We start from the raw sequence: 18,000 nt of genomic DNA on the forward strand, positions 1-18,000 counted from the left end.
TTGCTAAAAACCTCCTCTGCATTATTTCCAAGGGCAAGTTCAAATGTGGAAAGTAGTCAGATCACTTCTCTAGGAGGCTGCTCTGTGGATGGCTCCACCAATTCAGGCAAACATTGCCCTATTGGGAAATACTGACAGAGAAGTACCACAAGGCAGTAGTAAAATTAAGTGGCTCAGTTCTCAAGGAGAACAGAGTTAGAAACTCACAAGAAAAAGGTGTATCAATAAACAAAACAAAAAAAATCTAATCATGAGAAAGATCGGTACTCTAACATCTGCCAGGATCAGACTGATAAACTTTAAAGGAATGGATGGGATCTCAAAACTTAACTTATCTTCTCTTGCTTGTTTCTCAGTTTCCTTGTTAACCTTTGACTTCTCAAACTGAGTTACTTAAACTTTAAACTTCTTAACTTTGAGCTGGAGTTTCCTAAACTTTAAACATGGAATATATTGCAGCCTATAGTCTCCTGGCACCAATTGACTAACTAAAATGGCTGCAATGTTACTGCTGACCAGAGGACTGCAATCGCTGCCTTTGTGTGTGTGTGTGTGGGGGGGGGGGGGGGTGAGGGCTGTAAGGGGCAGGGTCTAACTAAGGTTCTCTCCCACAGAAAACTATATAGAAAATAATCCATTTTTACTAATGGGATAACAGAGACTCAACAAAGAAAATAATAAAAGCCTCTGAGGGGCCATGACAATATATATACACACACTTTAAAATGTACCTATTTCAACTTACAAGCAAATTCAACTTCAGAACAAACCTACAGAAATTACATTGTCTGTAACTCGGATACTGCCTTTACTTATTTTTAGGATGATTTCAAAAAATACGAAAGAGGGTATACACTATTTCGACCATTATGTCTTCATTTCAAGTCCTATAAAGTAGTGTATAATTCACCATTTCTTTTAATGATTGGAAAGCATTATATATTCATCTTCACGCTGTCGCCTTTCCTGATCAGAGACATTTGGCAGTTTTCAAATGACTATGTCAGGTACATTTTCAATTGTGATTCAGAAAATGAAATCAAATAAAAACATGTTCCATGAAGTGAAATATTGAGGATCATCTTGGAACTAATGACTATAATTCTTATTAGCTTTCTTATATTTTAATATAATGAAGAGTATAGCAGCAGATGATGCTTTTCAAAGTTTTAGGTGAAGATAATCAAGGCAGGGAAAATTAGTTACTATTTAATTATGCAAAAAGCAGTAGATATCTGAAGAGTTGAATGAGTATGTTGCATCAGAAGATTAATATGAAAAAGTGAGTGGTAAAGTAATAAAATTAGAATATATTATTTTTACAGATTTACACCCAAGGACTTAAGGCATTACGGAATGTGCCTACAATAAAGTCTCTCTGGAATGACAAACTACATATTTATATACTCTGTTACGTTCAAGACTTCGAGTATAGGCACTAATTGACATTGGTTCAGTATAGAAGGATTGCATCATTCATAAAAATTCTCTCACAGTATGTATTTGTTTAGTTATTCTGCTCATTGTCATAACTACAGAATAAACAAACTCTTTGCTCTTATTGCATTTAGGGAACCATGATTCTTTATTGCTAATAGGCAATTAAAACTGAAAAGCAGAAGGGAGGAAAGTCCAAAGGTCCTGACTAGAGCTCATGATACAAAGGTCTAATTTTTAACTCTTCAATTACCATGTTACTATACAGGTTTCTTTTGTATAAACAAGGATCATTTAAAGTGCCAGTGATTATAGAGCTACCCTTGGTCAGGGAAAGCTCTGAATGAACAGACTTGGTAATGGTGGCCATTTAATCAACCAGCTTTTTGTCATGCACTCACCTTTCCTTCCTAATTCACACACAAAAATTCAAATATTAGCCTGGACTGAAACCAAAATCTGATCCTAGAATTTAATCTGCCCTACTGGTGTCCTAGTGTGCTTCCAAGATCTATCTGGTTACAGCTCTGCACTTAGTCCCACTCCCTTGCCCTTTTGTTTACAGCCTTGCCATGTTTACAGTAGCTATCACATAGAATCATAGAATAGTAGAGTTGGAAGAGACCTCATGGACCATCCAGTCCAACCCCCTGCCAAGAAGCAGGAAATCACATTCATTGAAGGATGAGTGCTGTTTTATTCTGAGTTGTGTGTTGTTGTTTATATCCTTATATGTTTTATTCAGTTGTATTTTTTATTGTGTTTTATTTCATTTTCTGCTTTTTAGGCACCTTGAGCCTTGTGTAAGCCGCCCCGAGTCCCCTTGGGGAGATGGTGGCAGGATACAAGAAGTTGTTGTTGTTGTTGTTGTTGTTGTTATGTTTGGCCATAGTGGGGATAGAATGCTGAAATAGGACAGACTTTGACATTATCCTTATTTTGAAATGTCATTTTGTTGAATGTTGGGAAAACCTAGAACAATTGCAGTGAATTGCTTTAATCTCTTAGATATCATGGAGATTCAAATCATTAAATGAAAATCCCTGTTTAAATAATTGGTTTCTACTAAGTTTCTTGGCAATATTCATTTGCATATGTTTTGAAAAGTGTTGCTAATCTGATCAATACATATATTAATTTGGAAATAATTATTGCAGTTTACAACATCTAGGACTTGTTTGTGTAATTTTAATGCTATATTTCCTAATTTGAGAAATAGTGGTGCATAATATATTTATTGCCTGTATATTTGTGCATGTTGTGCCAGTACATTAGTAGTAAGAAGTATATCACAAACAGAATAACACTAAGACATAAATCCATATCCAATTGTTCATCTCAACAGGAATGTGCCTATTAATTCAGAACAAATTTAGAAAATCAGCACCATATGTAAGTTTCATTAGGCCAAACTCTATCTTTTATGGGTTGCTGTGAGTTTTCCAGACTATCTTTTATGTTTCAATAATGGTTCATATTTGTTATTACAATACTGTTAACTGATAAACTATAGATACTGCACTCACCATCAATTGTCTTCTAGGTGGTATACACAGATATTATATTTGGGACATATCACTAAGAAGTTATATGGATACAAAGTGTGGTCTACCTGAGAACAATGACTAGACCATTTTTATGTCACATTGATCTGATTATTTTAATATTGTAAAACAATAACAGCAACAATAATGGAAATCTTTTGATTGTTTAACCAACAGTAACTAAAAGTACACGGTACTTAAGACTTCTACACCATCTTCCACTCCCCAGTTATAATTTTAGAAGCTTTTCTCCTTTTTATGCAGATTGTGTATCCCTGGAAGTACTTCGAATGTTGGCATTTTTAGATTTTGGAATATCTGTGAAATTGTGGAGATCCAAGGACAGTGCTAAGTGCTAATCCATGCCAACTGCCATTTTCACAGATCTTCATGTGTTTCTTCACCTCTGTATCTCTCTCCAGCTTCATGTCTCATTCGTTTGCTACTTGTGTTGTGTATGAGAGTCTGATGATCTGAGAGACTGATGATATATGTACTAATTTTCAAATAATAATAATAACAATGTACTTTACAGGAGCTCTCAGGGCAGTCCACTAACTGCTTACTTCTGCCTTGTGAATGTAAACACAGGAAAGCCACTGCTGCTTCAAATGAGTGGCTGGTAGGAAAAGGTTTCGGAGTCTGTGAGGGCTCACTGTGAGGGCTGTTCGGCAGTGGAACTCTCTCCCCCGGGCTGTGGTGGAGACTCCTTCTTTGGAGGCTTTTAAACAGAGGCTGGATGGCCATCTGTCGGGGTGCTATGAATGCGATTTCCTGCTTCTTGGCAGGGGGTTGGACTGGATGGCCCATGAGGTCTCTTCCAACTCTACTATTCTATGGTTCTATGATTCTATGATTCTGGAGTGTTTTGAGCTTCCAAGTTTCACATTAGGGATGCTCAGCCTGTATTTGATTGTGGAAAGTTCAGCATCTGAGTGTGAAAGAAACATTAATTCATTTCACATGCTATAAAATTCAGTATAGACTTAGCTATCTCCATTGTGATTACATTTAGTTTTAACTACTATTTGTAATTGAGAGTCAGGAAAGAAATATATATATAGTATACATCAATAAACACATTATTTTAAAATAAAAGTATATTTTAAAATGACTTTTATTTACCATGTAAGATTACTGATATCATAACTGTTTGCTGTTTGATAATTATTTTTAAAAAGGAATTTTAGAATTTGCCTGCCTTTTAAACCCCAGTAGCAACATGTCCTGCAATATTTCTATATGATCTATGCTTGCCTAAACAAGTAGAATCCAAACAAAACGTTTTGTGTTATTAGTTGCTTTTGTTTGACATGAATGTAAAAACATGTCATTGAGCTCTAGGATATGACATCCCTGCTTTCAAAATATATAGGTGTTGATTGTGTTGATAATTTAGAGCAGGGGTCCCCAAATGTTTTAAACAGGGGGCCAGTTCATGGACCCTCAGACCATTGGAGGGCTGAACTATAGTTAAAAAAAACTATGAACACTGCACATATCTTATTTTGAAGTAAAAAACAAAACAAAATGGGAACAAATACAGCCTCAATGTTAATAATCATAATCATAATAAAAATAATAAAGAGGGTTGGAAGAGACCCCTTGGGCCATTTAGTCCAACCCTCTTCTGCCTTTGTGCACCAAAGGCACAAGAAAAGCACCCCTGACAGATAGCCACCCAGCCTCAATATTGTTAATAATAATAATAATAATAATAATAATAATAATAATAATAATAATAATAATAATAATATACATCACACAGTCCTAAATGCTTGGGAAGTGTTTGACTTGTGATTTTGTGATATGAAATCCAGCATATATATCTCATTTGCTGTGTCATACAGTGTTGTTGTGTCAACAACAACAACAACAATAATAATAATAATAATAAAGAGGGTTGGAAGAGACCCCTTGGCCCATTTAGTCCAGCCCTCTTCTGCCTTTCTGCATCAAAAGCACTAGCAAAGCATCTCTTAATAATTAATTATTAATTAAATAATTAAAATACCATTATAAACAAGCAAAGCTTTGGAATGAGCACACTGGGTGAGGGAGAAGGCAGGAAAGTTGCGCACCTTTCCCTCCTCCCTTGCGACACATGCACCTTCCTCAGTGGAGGAGGAGGGAGTCGCTGCTGCTTGGGGAGGGGGCAGATAAATTGCTTCGATGGGCCACATGTGGCCCCCGGGCCGTAGTTTGGGGACCCCTGATTTAGAGATTGGCAATTAGTATTACTAAGATACAGTGGACTTGCAAAAAGGAAATAAAACGCTGAGCTTGACTAATTTCCCTGTGATCTCTAAAAAATTTAAATTCTTGCTAAGGTCTAGTACTTAAAACTGCTCAATAGGGTCAAGTGTATGTTCCATTAAAGTCAGTGGAACAGCAGCATTTCAGCATAGTAATGAATACATTCTTTATATTTGTTTTTCCATTTTAGTTAGATTTGAATATTACTTTCATCATGCCTCTATACAAAGTTATTTTATTTATCCAGGAACCATGACAGAAATAGAATGAATGACAGTTTTATGTGTCCTCAGTACTGGCATGATCCCTTAGGATACATGAATAACTTTTATTGGATATTGGATATTGACTACTAGAATGAATGAAACATATGTGTAACTGTATCAGGCTGCAATATATTGAATATGTCAATATACTCTAGGGTCCCAGTTTCACAGCCCTGGTATTCAAGAGTCATATTCATATTCATTCTTATGGGTATAAATACCCAGCTAGATGTACATTTTGCCAAGTATTCTATGTAATTACTTTTGGGTGTCTATATGTGTTTGGGAGATGTCATGAGTTTTTCTGTTTGGATTGGAACTATTTGTACCCCTTTAATGTAGGTTAATCAATCAGTTAGACACAAGGGATATAATTCTATGTCTTACCATGAATAATTAATAATAATAACTATCTCCTGACATTTTATCTCTTTTTAGTTTCTGTCATTTATGACTTAACATTAGTTTGCATTCTGCTGGGATGTTGTGCCAGGACCCCCTCCCCATGTTAATACCAAAATCCATTGGTGCTCAGTCTCATTACATTCAATGGTATAGTGAAATGATATTCCTTATATAAAGTGGCAAAATCAAGATTTGCTTTTGAGAATTTTATTTTATTTTATTTTTCAGGGATGTGTGTGTGTTCAAGCTATATAGATGGCTAAAGCCATGGATGCAGAATCTGTGGATACAGGGGGGCTACTGTACTTCATTTTTGTTTCAGTTCTTTTGTACAGGAATTGCATTGTAGTCAAACACCCTGATATCGTTAGCATATATTCATTTCATTTCCACATTCTATGGTTGTGAGAAATCAATGAAAGGAACAGCTTCAAAAGAGTTTTGAGATGATTCTGATGGTTAGCAATGTAAAAAAAAAGTAAATGACCCATGTGGTCTCTTCCAACTCTATTATTCTATCATTCCAATTGCAGTACATCTTATATTAATTACATATTTAGAAATTTAATACTCTGACTTGGTTTTTCAGATTTACCTCATGAACTATATCTATGTACACATACAGCATTCACATCAATCTACTTTTGTATGTATTTTAATATTGGACATCCATCTTTGTTAAGATTCAGCACATGGATAAAATGCTTGCATAAAATCTAATGGAAACACAGATGCAATGTATACAATTCCTCTGATTTTCAGAACAGGGGATAATGCAATTTTTTTTTTTTACAAATGTCTGATTTTCAAGCTACACTCTGGTATTTCACTCCCTAATGTCTGTCATTGGCTGTATGAGAAACAGCTTTCATACTTATGAATTACTTTGGACTAATTTGTATTGTATTTCATTATTTGTTAGAGAATGCTTCAGCTCCCCCACCCCCATTGTACTTCCTTGATGTCCTCCAAATGCCTTTCAGATTAACCCTTTTTGAAACAAACAAAACATTCTAATTCCTTGAAAGTAAATCAAAAGGGATTAGGGCATCTAGGAAGAAGCTGTTACAGACGGCTCATGAACAATATCATTGTGACTGACCCAAAGGCAGTTCTTAAACTGCCAATGAAATTGCCTGTGGAGTCTGCCAAGGGACCAGCTGCTGCTGCTGCTGTTGCTGAGGGAGGTGGGGGTGGGATATCAACTGTAGCTTGCATTTGTCCTATAATTTGTTTTCCAGGAGAAAATAAACTCTAGTATGACAGAAAGAAAGTAAATGACTCTAACATAAATTGCCTAGGAGACCCAAAAAAATTCAGGTACTTTTTGTGCCAATTTGTACTTTCTGAGCGATTTAGTTCTTGGACTCTTTTGTATGTGTTTAGACTTGTGTTTGAGATCATGCAACACTTTGGTTGGACAGTTTTCATTGCTTCAATACCCACAGTTACCACAGGTTTGTCAGAAATGACTGCATAAATGCTGATACAGATCAACTTGATTTCTTGCTTAGTATTATGGTAAACTGTGATGTATGGATTGTAAGAGTCTGCAGACAAGCATAGGTCTTTAGTCAAATATTCTGACAGTTTGTGGTTGTCCAGGATATGAGGGAAGGCCTGCTACATGGCCACCAAAATTACTGATGTGAAAGCTAGTTTCTTCTGTACACACCACCAAACTGACAGTGGAGTTCTTTGGCTAATTATTATTATTTTAATTGGCTTTATCCTTATTGAAGCCAGAAAATAGGAGATTATTCCTGCAACTTTTTCCATAATGAAATGTTCTAAAGATGCTGACTCATTAGGGTGTGTCATTAAAAGTCCTTCCAAATGCAAATGTTGCAACTGACATTGATATGTGATATAGACCCACACTTGGTTGGTACTTTTTGTGAGAACAGCAGTGATGAATCCCATGAGATATGGGTACATAAATACTTGAGGATATATAATGTGTGTTTCCTTTTCCACCCTTCCATAAGCTTCAGAAATGCACTGTCACTGGTTGAAGTCCATAGTGCATGTAGATGTCTCTAGTTCTTGGGAATCTCAGGGTAAAAGTATATATGCATGTATATTCCTCATTTGTTAGACTTCATTTTTTGTAATTTGGATTCTTTACCCATTTTAACCATGGTTGATGCTTAATGTGTCTTGATTAATGTCATCATCAGGAACTGACTCTTGTAACAACACTGACACCTCTCTCCTATGACATCATAGATGGGTGTCCCTAAATCTTGGGTATTAGTCCTGAAATCTCAAGGCCTGGGATAACCCCAGATGCAAATGTTGGCAAAATGCACACCTGGGTCTGCATACAACCCTCAAGACTATTTTTGCAACCCTCTGTCTCTCCAGGTTTCCTGGATCACTCTTTTCTAGGCATGACAAAACATACAAACAATTAATCTTAGTTGAGACAAAGCATTATCTTTTAAAATGGGTAGCAGCCCCTATGCCTTGCTGTTTAATATCAAAACCTCCCTTTGTTTTTCAACAGCAAATGCCAACTTGTGCTTGCTTAATTTTTTAAATAGCAGTCAGTGGATTCCAAGTGGAAAAATCTTCCCTTAGATCTGCCCACTCCAATAAAAAGGAAGTGTGAAAAAATGGTTGCAAAAAATTCAGTGTTGCAGAATTCTATTATAGAGGATAGGACAAAACATAGAATTTTGCACCCTTTGAGGCTCATTTCCTGCATGTCGATGTTGCTTAGTGATATAATGCATATTTTAAGTCTTCAGCAGGTTAGAAAACTTTTGAGTTTCAGATTATTTTCAGTTAGTGGCTTTATGGCATCCTTTTCTTTTTGTCCCTGGGGATTATTCTATGTGGGATGGGCCAGTTTCACTTTCCTCCAGCACAGTCTCACTTTAGTAGACCTTTAACAGAGGAATTTCAACACACTCTGATCTTATATGTGTACTTTGTACCTCTGGTTTTGTAGTCTTTCTCCGATATTTGAAACACACTATCAGTAGCATCTTAAGAGAGGGGGAAAACTTCACTATATCACAACAAATTCCAACAACATAGCTTCGGTAATGTACATATTTCCTTTTCCTTTAAGCCTGCTTTAGGGTCTGGTAGTGTAGAAATGAGAGTTTTCTAAAATGGCATTTTTAAGGCAGCAAAGCATAAAAATGTGTAGTCTACATTTATTGAACTCTTATTAAAGATCATGGAAATACTTTAATTTTAATCCAAACTGAGTGGTTTATTTTAGATTGCATATTATAGTTCACTGCATATGAACAGCATGTGTAAAATAATATAGGTTTAGGTTCATGTTAAAAATACATGTATGCATATCCTTTTGTTTTGTTTTTTCTTTTTCCAGACTTTTAATTTGTTTATATCGAAAAAAATGCCTAAACCATTAAAATCATAGGCTAATTGCTGTGAGCTAGAAACAACTTTGTAGTCCGTTAGAAGAGTGTTAGGATTCGGAGAAATAATACAATAGCATTTGGCAGAACATTGCATGAGATAAGAAACCTGAACAGTGAATGTTTTTATGTGATGAGTTCTAGAAACACTATTGCAGTCACAAAGATGCTGGAAAAGAAGGAAATCTGAGAATTTGCCAATAGGTAGGAGAGCAGCCATGCGAGAAAGAAAAGTAGGGGCAAAACTCCAAATCCAAAATATAACAAAATCCCAAATCTCAAAAGACTTATTTTTATTGATTTACTAAATTCCAAAATACAATGCAAATGCTCTTATCGATCTGTCACCATCCTTGTACATAGTACAGGCAGTCCGCAAGTTACAAACATCCAATTTACAAATGACTCATAATTCAGGTGGGACACCAGAAAGTGAGAGAAATCTACCCCTAGGAAGGGGTACTCTACAGGTGTACAAATCTGTTCAATTCAATTTTAGAGAAGTTCAAAATGATTGTTAGAATTGGGGGTTTTCTATCACAGTAGCATCTGGACCATATTGCATCAACAAATACAGCAAAAATATTTTTGTATGGATCCTGTGTATAAATTAAAAGAGAAGATCAAACTTGAAATGAGGAAACTATTATACACTTCATACATTTTAAGTATGTATTCTTATTGTATATAAAAATGTGATGAGTACAATGAAATACGCACAAAATAATATTGATGTTGGAGATCAAATCCTGGTTTTGTTTGAGTGTTTCCATGCCTCCATGCAGGGCCATAGCCAGAAAAAAATTTCGGGAGGGGTTTTGAATTTGGGGGAGGGGGGGTTGAACCCCTGACCCACCCACCCCCTGGGTTCAGACCTGTCAATATCTGCTTGAGATAGTGCCTGGAGGGACTCTTAATGTTTTACGTCTCATAGACTTAGCATGGGGATTTGGTTAACCAGTTAAAATTCATGAGTAAACCAGGTTTTTTTTTTAACCTGAAAAATTTCAGGGGGGGGGGGAGTTTGAACCCCTAACCCCCCCCCCCCTCGCTACAGGCCTGCCTCCATGTCATCTGCATAAGGGCAATATAATGCAATTGATACTATGATGGATTAGATTATAAAGGAGTAGTTTTTCTCAAAACTCTAAAAACAATCTGCACAAATTTGCTTTTTTTGTTCAGGCAATACGTTAACCCCTTTAAAAGTAGGAATGGTGAAGAAATACATTCAGTTCATGTTTTAATTGAATCCTGCCCTGTTTCCATATTACAAACCAATGTGTGGAATGAATCCATCTGCATTTACATTTCTCACTGCTGCAAATTCATTACCCAAGCATACATAAAAATTACAATAAATACATTTATGTGCATTAAAGGAAAATGTGCACTTAAACGTACTTGTTACTGTAAATCTATGGAAAGAATCCTTGCAGACATGTGTATTATAGGCAAAGCTGGTATGTGTTTGTAATCTAGGATTTTTAATGCAAATTAATATGTGAGAAATTGCAAAGTGATATGGAAATAGCATGGAGTGAATTTTAGTTTAGCCAAGTGAGAATCTGAGGGAAAACAAAATTGACCAGCACACCCATCTCTGCTGAAAAGTACTAATAGTATTTATTGCTCTCATTGCATAGCATGGCTAGTTAAGCTTCTGTTCAGATCTGGGTTACATGGCTGACAATCTGTGTGGAATTAAAATAATCATGCACATTACAAATTATAATAAATAGGTCAGATCCTCTTGATGGAATATGGTCTCATCTTCATCTAATTGTTTTTCTTTTCTTTTTTTAAACAGTAACTGTGCATATTCCCAGGGCTGAGGTCAGAAGATTTTATTTTATTTTTCTATAAAGAAGAGGAAAAATCTATAGCTGATGTGCCTGGAGTACACAAAAACCCAGGAGGACATGGGAGGCAGTATTTTTTTAATGATTATTGATTGGTTAGTAAATTATTTTCTGAGATTGAAAAGCTGAAAATGGTCAGATTCTAAAGACTTTTCCTTCAAAAATATTAGTTTTGTGCTAAAAATATAGGGGTGCAAGGAAATGGGATTATAGTACACCCACCACTTTCATTAAAGTTAAAGTTCAAGACACCATGACAATGGAAAAATCACAAATTTTAAAAAATTATCTCAGAGAATACCTCTTTAGTAATGTTCAGATCACCTAGGGCAACACTATGGTCAACTTGCACCATTGCCCCAGAGAACCTAGAGATTGCTAGAAAGAAAATAGCAATCAAATCCCCAAAAATTAAGCCTCCAAATGTCAAGGGCCAGCTGTCATCATTTAGACTAGAAAAAACCTAATTTTGTATCAATCATCATCATCATCATCATCATCTTTGTTTCTATCCTGCCCTGTCTTCCCAAGGGGACTCAGGGCAGTTTACAACATACAGCGGTAAACATTCAATGCCGTAAAGTGCAAGAAAAAGTGAGTAAACGAGTAAACTTTCCCAATTTCTAGTTTTTATCCTGCTTGTTTTTCTTTTACTAGAGAGTGAACAGCTGAGAAAACAAGCTAGAGAGAAACCACAGTAGAAATGTGGGTGTTACAATGAAACTAATCTTGAAACAAGAGTTAGTAAATCAACATCAAGCCATAGCCTTGATGGGTATCCAGATGTGCACATCATATTGCACTTTGGGGATGTAGTATTTGTCCATATCTGTCTTGTAATTTAGGTGCTAGTACACATTCTTATTTCCTATAGAGTACTAGCATGCATGGTTTGTTTATAAGTAGTTCTCCCCCCCCCCTTAACTTTTTACTGCATTTACCCATCTCTGGATTAAAGCCTACATCTCCTTATGTGGCATGTCGAGATTGCAATATCCTTTATTGTTTCTTGCAGTATCATCTGAATACTAGCTGTTTCTTTGATGCAGCACCACTTACATTTGAGTGGGTAGAGAGAAAACATTAACATTTTTATATATAACACTGTACTAATTGCCATTAAATTAAAAACACAATGGTAAAATGAATAACACCTGGAATGTAAGTGTTGGGTTACATGTCTACTTAGCAACATCTTTCCTCTTTTGTCCCCAGCTTATGTCAGTTGCTCCATGCTGAAAACTATGGGGCCAAGCCTCAGCAGCAATGCTTCCCCATGTGGGATGGGAAAACATGAGCTGCATGTGATTGGGGGTGGTGGTGTGCAGGACACCAGGACTGCCCTGGTGATTCACCATGGGTGGCGACGAATTGCCCTGTGGGACCTCATCTATGTGATAAGCAAAGGGTGCCCATTAGACCTGGAGAGGCAGGAGGTTCAAGATGGGGAAAGCGAGATCATAGCACTTGCTCATGTGAACAGCAGAGCTGGTTCTGAATCAGAACTGGCAAGGGTGTTCACAGTACCCCTATCACACAAGGGAAGTGAGGAGGCTCCATGCATGATGTAAATGCTACAGAACTGACCCATGTAGATGTGTTGTTAGTCTAGAATGTCTGAATCAATTTTAAGTATCTACATCTGTTGTTGCTGTATAGCTAGAAGTTATTTCTTATTTATTATGACCTTAAGACAAAAACTATCATGGGGTTTTTATGGCAGGATTTATTCAGATGGCATCACCACTGCCTTTCTCTAAAGCTCAGATAGTGTGACTAATCCAACATCACCCAGTGAATTTCTATGACAAAGTGAACAAACAAATCCCAATCTCCAGAGTCCTAGTCCATTCCTCAAATCACGACAGAAAACTGGCTCCTCAACTAGATTGGGTTTTCTGAATCAATCAAGATTAAATCATTAAAATCAGATCAACTAAATTAATAAACCCAATGTTGATAGATCAGGTTATTTCTATGGGCATACTCTAGCTGGGGTTGTCAATTTGATTTGGGGAAAATCACTCAAAAGTATTTAATCAGTTCATAAAGCAAATAGTAATACAAATGCTACAGCTATTTTAACTGTATTTAATTTGGTTTTGGAATGTTTGCCTCATTAATTCCTAGGTATTATATCAATGTAAGAAGTATTGAGAGTATAAGCTCTGTACTTCTCATAGAATTAAAAGCCAATTAATTCAAAAATTGTTTGCATTATTCCTTCATACACGCAATAACAGAAGAGTAATCCTCTCATGTTTTGTTAAAGTACAGAGCTTTCTGATCATCTGCAGCAAGATCTGAGTTATTTGTCCATTAAAAAATGAGGTAGTAAAGCACAACTGCTAAGACGTAATGGGGAAAAATTACATTTTGAAAAGAAAATGTGATGGCAACTCCTAAACTGCAATGAGAGTACATCAGAAATGGCATCTCATTGAATCAACACTCTCCTAAAAAGAGAAAAAAATGACCTAGATTGGCAGAGACAATGAAAGCTGTTTCTGTGAATAGCAGCTTGCTTGCCATTCTGATTTGGATATCAAAACAGATGAAATGCGGACAATACATGATAGTTTACTTGCGTGATCAGTACAAAGAGCTACAGTTTGAAGGGGAAATGCAGTAATGACCTTTCTCTGAACCCTGCTTTTTCAAATTTACAGATGTTGAGCTCATGATTTAAAAAATACAATGGGATATGACTTTCAATTTTTAATGAAATTTTGTCCGAACACACACACAAGATTTGTGGGACAATTCAGCTTCCCCTATGGTGAAATTATTGAGAAGTAAATTTCCTTGAATGGATATCAATGGATTATTATTATTATTATTATTGACACAACGACGTTGTATGACACAGCAAACAAGATAGATATGCTGGATTTCGTTTCACAAAATCACAAGTCGAACACTTCCCAAGTGTCTAGGACTGTGTGATGTATTTTCGGATGATGCGTGCAGATCCCAGTAAGGTGGCCTTTTGCAGTTGGCAGATCGTAATTTTGTCAATGTCTATTGTTTCCAAATGCCGGCTGAGATCTTTTGGCACGGCACCCAGTGTTATTATTATTATTATTATTATTATTATTACTACTACTACTACTACTACTACTACTATTTATTGGGGGAGGGGAGAAAAACAAAAAGTTTTTTTCCTGTTTTAATTTTCTTTTTCTTTTTTACAAAATTTTGTGTGGGTGGACTCCATGTCTCCGATTTGGAAAATAGTTTGCCTTGGCTCTGTTTGCCTTGGTTATCATTTGATTTGTGTCAAAATGAGAGCTTCTGAAACTTTTTGCCTTTTCTTGCAAATCAACAAATGGCAATAACTGTTGGATGACAATGACAGGCCTGTTTTAATGGGATCATTTTTTTTTGCCAATTTTCAGATAAAAAGCTGCTGGGACATTTTGTCCTAATCTTCACCCCCCCTAAATATTTGCTTACCCTTTCTGAGCTTTTATAACAAAATGAAAACAACGTACACAGTATATTTCTTTATAGAAGACAACAGTGCAAAATTTCAAAAGAGATAAGTGTGTGTGTGTGTGTGTGTGTGTACTAAAAAGGAATTTCTTTCTTACCCTTGAGTTTGGTGGGTAATTGTATATGCGTGTTGTAGTGGTGCTGTTGCTCTACAATTTCAGGAGTACAAGTGCAGAAGTTAGAATGCTATAAGGAATTGAAATTGTTTGAGTGGTTTTGTTTATTTTGTGTCATCTGCTGAAGTGATAGTTCCAAATTCACAGTAGAGCAGGTAAATGGACAGTATTTTTGAGTGGAGCAGAGAGGTGGACAACATCTTATTGAACCAATTTATTAACATGCATATTGTAGATCAGGAAAGGGGAAAATGTACGGGCAAATATGTGATACAACTTTATCTAATAATTAACTCAAGTAATGAGTGCTACATACATACTGTAATTAATGTAAGTCAGAAATAACAAAACAAGCAAGATATTTTTGTGGGTGTTTCTCTGCAATGCTACATATACTTATTCATGCATATCTCAGCAAATATGTATTTTTGTGTGCAGTTGTCTATACTTAATGCATTTAATGTGCAAACTTTGATTCCAAATACCAAATTTGTTTATATTTCTGGATCATTTTAATACAATTCAGATCAGCAGCCACTTGGCCTGAGGGCACTGCAAGGGAGGAGCTGCTGTTGCTTGCCTCCAATGGAGGAGAAAACAGTGTTGATGACTTCAGGCACAATATGCCATAGTGGAGACATTTGGGAGATGAACTAGAGGGATTATTAGTTCATTCTGCACCTCTTTACTCCATTTTGGATAACATTTTGACCCACTATCCGACCTTTAGTGAAATACGGGTTTTGCCAGTCACTTCAGGTCTGCGTAGATATTTTTGCCTCTTTTATCTGGATTTTTTTGCCTACTATATGCTGCACCTGGGTTACTGTCAGTTCTCTGTGTCTGATCTCATTATTCCATAGATAGCAAAGTATTTTTTAGAAAAATTATAAGAAAATGAATTGAACTAATTTTTCTCCAGAGTATTGAATGTCTACCTTTTCCATGGCCTTTGGTGGCTCAGATGCCCATTGTGAAGTATTACAGACTCTAAAAAAAGAGGGCAGTGATAATAGAATCATAGAATCAAAGAATATGAGTTGGAAGATACCACATGAGCCAACCCCCTGCCATGCAGGAAAAGCATAGTCAAAGCACCCTTACAGATGGCCATCTAGCCTATGTTTAAAAGCTTCCAAGGAAGAAAGTTTCACTACACTCTAAGGCAGAGAATTCCACTGCTGAACAATTCTTACAGTCTGAATGTTCTTCCTAATGTTCAAGTGGAATCTCTTTTCCTGTAATTTGTACCCATTGCTCCGAGTCCTACTTTCCACAGCAGCAGAAAACAAGCCTGCACCCTCTTCTTTATGGCATCCTTTCAGTTTTTTTGAACAGAAATATTTGGAGGAAATGCAACTAAATATTAATGTAGCAAAACATAACAAGCTGGATTTGTTTAAGAGTCATGTTATTATTAGTTGTAATCTAAGAACTTTGTTTCCATTAAAATACATGTTATTGTGTAAAATAAAGCAAGATCTAAAATACAAAAAACCAATGCATTAATTTAAATATAAAATATTTGTAGAAGCTTTTGTTATATTGTGCTTGTATTCCATTTTAAAATTATGTTCTTTGGGAGATCTTTGTAGATGTGTTAGTTTCTTGTGGTCCTGAAGTCTTTTAAGCATATTTATTAAAATGTTCTATGGAAACATTTCTCTTTCAGGTTAGTGAAGTTTATATTACACTGTAAGGTATTCTTGATCAGCATATTTTTATTCTGATCAACCGTTCTTTTCCCCAACTGTTCTTTCCCCCTCATTTTCTTCTGGAGATTGAGTTTTATTTATATTGTGTTTAAACAACCACTCCTGTGAAACAGTTCCATTGTCATTATATGAATGAAAGACCCATTAAGTGTATGCTGTGTAGCTGACAGCTTCTTAAAGGAAAGAATATGCCATGATAATTAAAGGGGAAAGGCTTCCTTCCGCTTCTGCTGAAAGAAGTTGAAAGACAAAGCCATGAATCTGGGCTGGGAAGGCTGTTGAAAGTATCCTTCCCCTTGTCGATCCTGTTGTACAGCTTAATAAAGCATGGAGTACCAGACAGTTCTTAATCAAAAGAAAAGAGGCAATCCTATATCCAAGTTATACTGTGAATGGCACTGTTACTTTCCCCAAAGAAAACCGATAATAAGAACATTACTACTTTCAGCCAAGATTTTGGCCTTTGCCATTTTTACATACTATCCATTATTAATGTGGCCATTATTAATTTGAGTTGTGCTTTGCAATCTTGATTGTGTTTATTCTTGCAATATTAATTTTTGGTACTATTAGTCGTTCCCGGAGTAAACTGTGTGTTTGTAACTCTATAGACACAGGTGTGTGTATGTAAAGGATGGGCCAAAAGTCACAATGTCATTTTTATTAAGTTCACATAATAACACAATCTGTGAATAGGTAATAGACAGCTTTTGCATATACACATTTTATATAATATAGCATTTCTGTAATATCTATTCATCTCTTTAGAATATTATTATTATTCTCACTCTTTTCCTTTTGTCCCTCTTTACACCCCCACCCCATACCCATGACACATTTTAAGAGGATTCAATATTCAATGCCCTTTGTTTTTTGCTATTAATTTACAATTTACTATAGCATTATATACAGTATACCGTCAGTCCCCAAGTTACGAACAAGATAGGTTCTGTAGATTTGTTCTGAAGGTGAATTTTTAAAATGTAGCTCCCGCCATAGATAGCATGGCTAGAGCTACATTTGTTTTGCTGGCTGTGCCCCAGTTCAGAAGATTTCACCTCACTTATTCTTTCTGTAACAATGGATTTTGAAAATGTTGGGTTGTCATGGAAAAAGAATTGGTGATAAAGTTTCAGTGGAGACACCCTTTCCCCATGATAACTCTTCAAGAAGTGAATTTCTTTTCCTAGGGCTAAATTTCCTCTCACTTCCTGTTGTCTCACCCTATTTGTAATAGCTGTATGTAAGTTGAATGTTTGCATTCGTTTTGTTCTCTGTGTGGGTAGTTTTTATCTGCAGATCTTGGAATCTTCAGTGGTATAAGGATAGCAGCTGCATCTTACTCAGGAACCATGTTTATTTTTGGTGATTATTGCTTGGACCTATTTAAAATGCATCCCTTGTACAGGTTCCTTTAACATTTTACACCTTACTTCATTTCATAGATTTAATCTCCAAGCAAGATAATTTACATCCTAACTGAAACTTCAATGGTTTTAGTAATTG

At 35.9% G+C, this 18,000-nt stretch overlaps 1 protein-coding gene across 17 annotated transcripts in view; it reads left to right on the plus strand.

Annotated features, from left to right (window-relative positions):
• Window positions 1-18,000, plus strand: part of dab1 (DAB adaptor protein 1) — an 861,244-nt gene that overhangs the window by 645,169 nt on the left and 198,075 nt on the right. Inside the window, exon 1 of one of the 17 annotated variants that reach the window (XM_062979589.1) lies at window positions 8,820-8,958. The exons of 15 other annotated variants lie outside the window; for them this stretch is intronic. The gene's annotated coding sequence lies outside the window, so the exon portion shown is untranslated. Of the gene's footprint in view, window positions 1-8,819; window positions 8,959-11,107; window positions 11,264-18,000 lie in introns of those variants that run through there. One more of the 17 variants, XM_062979590.1, reaches the window with a different exon arrangement.

The sequence above is a fragment of the Anolis carolinensis genome, chromosome 4, assembly GCF_035594765.1.
Source record: "Anolis carolinensis isolate JA03-04 chromosome 4, rAnoCar3.1.pri, whole genome shotgun sequence".
Taxonomy (NCBI): Eukaryota; Metazoa; Chordata; class Lepidosauria; order Squamata; family Dactyloidae; genus Anolis; species Anolis carolinensis.